Raw genomic sequence first — 6814 nt, 5'->3', positions numbered from 1 at the left:
TTGCATATCTAGTAGAAACAGATTTAGAGATTTTCCCTGAGAATAGCAATAAACTTTGCCAGAGAGTACTTCAGAAATGTGTCTTGTGGATTTTGAACAGCCAGTTAACAGATGTGTTTCATGATTATTACAAATCTTAGTCACAAGTTAACCTCAGCATTTTCTGTATGACCAAATATATACTGAAAGAAACAATTTCTGTGTTGTCGAAAATTCACTAATCAAATGTAAGTTGCGTCTCAAGATCTCCTTTACATTTTCTTGTTGTGTGCTGGAGCATCTTCTGGGTATATTCCAAGGAGTGGAATAGCTGAGTCTTGAGATGCTCCAGCACACAACAAGAAAATTTGCTCAACCATGTTCATAGCAGCCTTATTCATAATAGCCAGAACATGGAAACAGCCTAAGTGTCCCTCAGTAGAAGAATGGATAAAGGAAATTTGGTACACTTACACTATAGAATACTACTCAGCTATTAAAAACAAGGAATTCCCAAAATTTGTGGATAAATGGATTGAGCTAGAAATGCTCATAATGAGTGAGTTAACCCAGAAACAGAAAGACTCAAATGGTATATACTCACTTATATCTGCATATTAGCCCAAGGGGCATGTCCCACGAAAGCCTTCACTTACCAGGAAACTGAGACAGAGGGGAGGACATTCTAGTGGGACTCTAGATGAGAGAATCATGGGAGAATGGCAAAGTAGAAAGATCCAGAGGGTCCTAGAAGCCTACAAGTAGAACATTGTGATAGGCAGATTTGGGCACAGGGGTCCCGCTCAAACTAAGGCACCAGCCAAGGACAATACAGGCAGTAAACCTTAAACCCCTACCCAGATCTAGACAATAGACAGAACACTCTCCACAGTAGAGTGGAGAGTGGGATATGACTTTCTCACATACTCTGGTGCCTCACCTTTGACCATGTCCCCTGGAGGGGGAGACCTGGTGGCACTCAGAGGAAGGACAGCAGGTTACCAAGAAGAGACTTGATACCCTATGAGCATATACAGGGGGAGGTAATCCCCCTCAGGAACAGTCATAGGGGAGGGGAATAAAGGGGAAAAGGGGAGGGAGGGAAGAACGGGAGGATACAAGGGATGGGATAACCATTGAGATGTAACAAGAATAAATTAATAAAGGAGAAAAATGTTTTATTTTAAGGAATATGATTAGAGGGCTCCCCTTTTCTGAGGACAAGGGGATGAGGCAAAGGGAGAAAGAGGTGGGAGGGAGGAGGGAGGACAGGGGTACAGTTGGGCTATAAAGTGATTATATAAATATAAAATTAAAATTACAACAAAATAGTACCTTCATAACAGTTCCCTTTGAATGTTAATTAAACACTTGGATAGTCTGAGCTCCACCTTCACTGTTATCTGAGAAAAGATGGTGAATCGTGTATTTCTATTTTGGTGAAGGGAAATAGAGGCAAGAAACTCAGAAGGTTGGTCACAGAGTCAAATCAGTTGTGTGAGTTAATATATATTCTATTTAGAAACAGTACATAAATAAGAGAATATAGTCATAGAAGTTTCTGCTTGTACACCTGACAATGTATGTGTAATTTGCTGTAAACAATAGTGATTCTGCAGAGAAGATATTGTGATCTTAAATCACATATTAAATCTCAGTATTTCTTTTGCTCTCAAAATTTTCTCAGCTTAAAAACAAGGAAAAGAAAACTTCTGCACGTTTCTGCCACATCAAAATTGAACCTGGTTTCCAGTAAGGTCTATAACTATCTATTTCAAATTAATCCATTTGCTAACTATCTTTGAAAGAAGTGAAGTACGTAAAAATAATGTTAAAAGTAGCAACTTTTAGAAGTGCACCCAGCTAGATTAACTATGGGAGACACATTTAAGGTAAATAAAACTAAAATCAGTGGAGAGTAGAGGAGACACAAAAAAATGCAACCCTTTCCATTACAAATATAAATATCATTAACTGTGTTGTTATGTTAATAAACTTGTATTTATCTCAGTTTACATTTGCCACATTTTAGAACAGTGGATAACAACTAAGGAGAAAATAGCTGAAAAGAGGGAGGGGAGTAAGGGGAAAATGGGCTGGAGGGAGGAATGGGAGGATACAAGGGATGGGATAACAATTGAGATGTAATATGAATAAATTAATAAAATATACTAAAAAAAGTCAGATCATGGCGTGTTGCCATGGTACCTGGAAAAAATCTTACATTAAAATTTCTAAATAAGGAAAAAAAGAAAGAAAGAAAATAGCATGTCTTTAATGACCACCTTGGTTGACTTTTCCATGTAGAGTGCTTACATGGAGATTTATTTATCTTTGGCGGTCTTTGTTTTTAATTCATTACAATATTTAATGCTAAAACTACACTAAAAACGAGGATAAGAACATAATATAGTTTATATATTACATTTTGGAAATAGTTCACTTTTTGAAATCTTCAAAAGAAATCTGAGGTAGAAGTGATCAAACTACATAGTATGAACTACTCAAATAATTAATAAGTGTGTATTTTATAAAAGCATGCCATATTTCATATTTACTTTTTATTCCAATTTATTGTTTTTATTTCTATAAACAGAGTAATTAATCTTTTTTATTTTCTTTATATTTTTCTTCTTTTCCCACTCTCATTATGCTTGGACTCTCACTTCCTAAAGCCTTCAAACAAACACCTTATACCAACTTACAATAAGACCAAGAATATATCATCACATCAAGGCCAAAAATGGCAATCTGGTATGCAGAAAAGGATCCCACAAGTAGGCAAAAGTGTCAGGAACAGCTCCTGCTACTCACCTGTAATATATATGTAGAGGTCCTATGTCAAAGCCATGCAGGTTTGCTGATCTCTATGAGCCTCCATGACTCTTGGGCAGTTGGATTTGTGGCCAATATTAGAAGTGGTTAGCAACTATAATATTCTACATTCAATTCACTGAGACCAGAGTTATAATTTATAATTTTTATCTAAATCCTATTTATGTATTGTGCTTTTAGTATATATTCCTTTTATGTACTGCCTTGAACTGTTTTAATAGTATTAACTATATTTAATATTACAAGAAGTTATTTTTTAAAGAAAGAAAAAGTCTATGAAAGTGATATAAATAAGTATATAATTGTTAAATGTCTATATAATAAGTACCTTTTGTACATTCTTAAATTTTGGCCTTTCAAGAATGCATATTTCTGAACCACTGAATTTTAAAATTGGTTTATGAGTATACGCTAACTGTTCTCTATATCATAAGGATGCATACATTTACCTTGCATATATATATTTAAATATATATATGGCATGCTCATTGCTAGGAAGACTGGCTTTGAAATCATACTTGGTGTCAGTTTCTTCATATGATAATTACATATTTAACTAATATAGAAATGGGAATAAATGTATTCATTTTGAATAGTATCAAGCCTGTAAATTATATTTATTGGATAATATTTATTTGTGTATGTACAAAATTACATGACTTATTATTTCTTATTTTCAAGCCAGTCTCATTAAACAAAACAACAACAACAACAACAATAACAACAAAAAAACTAGTATTGATCAAGGGCTCTAATGGTCCATAAGGTCCTTTTTAAGAGTGCTGACACTAAAAAAAAGGTGATTTATCTTACTCTTTTCATGCAAAATATTTCCACTGGGAGAAGTTTTATCAGTTCTAGTTCAAAGGAAAATATTTCTCTGACATCAAAGAAGTATGTAATATGGAACAGCTGCAGGGTCATTCCTGCAGACTGTGATAGCTCAAATTTTGTATACACATTTCTTCTATGATTTCACATTAAACAGATTCATTTATTATAGAAAAATATTAAACGTAGATCTGGTTATTGGCCATCCACTTACTGTCCAATTATAAAATCCCATAGACTAAAGTCACTGACTTGATGATAAAGCTATTATTTTATATACATGTGAAGAACATACATCAATATATAGCCATGCCTTATGTACATGTTTTGATAATAATATATAATACATTTATAATTATAGATTTATCATATATGTACTTTACCAATATGTAATTATATATTAAATACATGGATAAATATATGTATACATATTAACACATTTAAGTATATGTATATATACATGTGCATGGAATCATATACAATATAGTCACACTATTTAAAAATATGTAACAGTACTTTGGTATTTCATTTTGGTACTTATTGCTTGTTTCTCTTCTAAAATACTAATAAAATGTTTTATAGCCTGTCTCTAGGAAAGTCATTATTGCTTTTTTTAAAGGTGCTCAATAAAATACCCATGTGATGAAAATGATAACATATATCCTGAGGAAAAATATCAGTAATAACAGTATGACTCCTTGTCATTAAAATCCTCTTTATCATTCATTCAGTTTCCTTTTGTAAAAATCTTCCCATTACTACTAGACAAATTAGCCTTTCTGATTTTTATGTGAATTTTGTCTTAAAAGATAAAGGACTTTGACCAATTGCCAGGTAACTCATCCAATCTCTTTTCAGCACCCTCTTAATGTAGTACATTAAATTATTTCTAATTAAGTAATTATATTGTCGTATTCTCTTTTTAAGGAAATGAAAAGAAATTATGATCTGTTTTAAAAGAATAGATAGGAGGAATATAAAGAGGTACAAGTTTTAAAGGAACTGGTTCTATCGCAAAAAGATAACAACAGTAAATAGAAAAAAGTTTGAAATAATATCTTAGTTTTGAAATACAGTTTTCATGTGCAGACTTGGCTCATGGTGGTCTTTCTGGGGACTGGAATACAATTTCACTAGGCTCAACCAGAAACTTCTAATCAAGAAATTATTAATTTGACTTCTGAGAGAAAGAATACCATTTAATCTCTAATGTTAAATGGTCTTTTATTAACCTCTGGTTAAAATGCGGAATGGGGCATGCAAAATAAGACAAACAATAAACTTGTGCTTTGGTTATTTCTAATCATCAAATAGTATGGGGTGCTATATAATTACTACAAATATAAATTTTGGATAATAAAATAAAGATCAGATTTTTTAAGTATTAAAATATCCTAGGTAACGTGTTGAAATTAGAAACATGAAAAAAATGACAGTTCTACTTTTTCCAATGTTAGATGTGACCCTTGTTCTTTGGAAAAGTGAGAAATTAATAATATTTTAAAAAAGAAACCATGGATTTGAAAGAAAGCAAGGAAGTATATGTAGGAAGTCTTGGAGGGACAAAAGGAGAGAGAGAATTGTGTAATTATGTTATAATACGCCCCCCCCAAAACAAGAAGAAATACTGGATGAGAAAGTACTAATAACAGCATTGGGGAGTAAACACCAAAATGCTATAATTTTTGAATAAATCTAAGGAAAATTTTCAACTATTTTAGGTGCTCAAATAGGCATGTTTATTAAATGTTATCCAAAGCTTTGAAATAGAGCAAACTAGAAACCAAAATGACTTCAGTACAGTCCAGAAGGAATGGAGAAGCTAATTCAAATTTAGGGGAGTACACAAGGCACATTGGGTTGACTGCTACTGATCAAACATTATATATGCACATTAGAGTTACTTAGTAACATTTTCATTTCTATCTGATAGAGATTCAGACAGTGTTATCCAAATGTATGTATACTATATCAAATGTATAAATAATTAGTGAAAAATGAGGCCAAATTTTTAAAGGAGAGTGGAATGGGCATATTAGGAAGTTGAGAGAGGAAAGCAGAGGAGTAAATGTCATAATTAAATTATAATTTCAAAATTAAAAATAACTTTAAGAAGATATCCACATGTGGGGACACACTACATGACAACAAATTTCTAGAATCCTAAACAATTTAAGATAGTCATTTTTATCCATAAAAATATTGGACAAGGATCCAAATTTCAGACATGATACATCTTAAATGCTTGACTGTTATGAATAAGGCTATATCTGTATATTAGCCCAAGGGGCATGTCCCACGAAAGCCTTCACTTACCAGGAAACTGAGACAGAGGGGAGGACATTCTAGTGGGACTCTAGATGAGAGAATCATGGGAGAATGGCAAAGTAGAAAGATCCAGAGGGTCCTAGAAGCCTACAAGTAGAACATTGTGATAGGCAGATTTGGGCCCAGGGGTCCCGCTCAAACTAAGGCACCAGCCAAGGACAATACAGGCGGTAAACCTTAAACCCCTACCGAGATCTAGACAATGGACAGAACACTCTCCACAGTAGAGTGGAGAGTGGGATATGACTTTCTCACATACTCTGGTGCCTCACCTTTGACCATGTCCCCTGGAGGGGGAGACCTGGTGGCACTCAGAGGAAGGACAGCAGGTTACCAAGAAGAGACTTGATACCCTATGAACATATACAGAGGGAGGTAATCCCCCTCAGGAACAGTCATAGGGGAGGGGAATAAGGGGAAAATGGGAGGGAGGGAAGAATGGGAGGATACAAAGGATGGGATAACCATTGAGATGTAACAAGAATAAATTAATAAAAAAGAAAAAAATGAAAAAAATGCTTGACTGTAAAATGAAAATGACACACATTTATAATTGCAATTATACTATATGAAATGTTCAGTCAATAGCATCAAAAATGAAATTAAGCTGTACAACATGGCATCTCTAATCCCAGTATACTGTACAGTCTCAGTGGAATGAGTATACGTTTGAGGCCAACCTCAGCAACACAGCAAGAATACACAGTTGGCTTTACTTGATTTCTACCACATTTTCAAATTCACTTGACTTCAATATACCACAATAAACAAAACTTTGTTATACTCTAAAAAAAGGTAGTTTGGAGATACAAAGCACTACTTAACACATCAGTTCATAAAG

Source organism: Acomys minous (assembly GCF_964271855.1).
Source record: "Acomys minous genome assembly, chromosome: 14".
In the NCBI taxonomy this organism is placed as follows: domain Eukaryota; kingdom Metazoa; phylum Chordata; class Mammalia; order Rodentia; family Muridae; genus Acomys; species Acomys minous.
The sequence above is the reverse complement of the archived record's forward strand: the minus strand, read 5'-3'. Positions refer to the sequence as shown.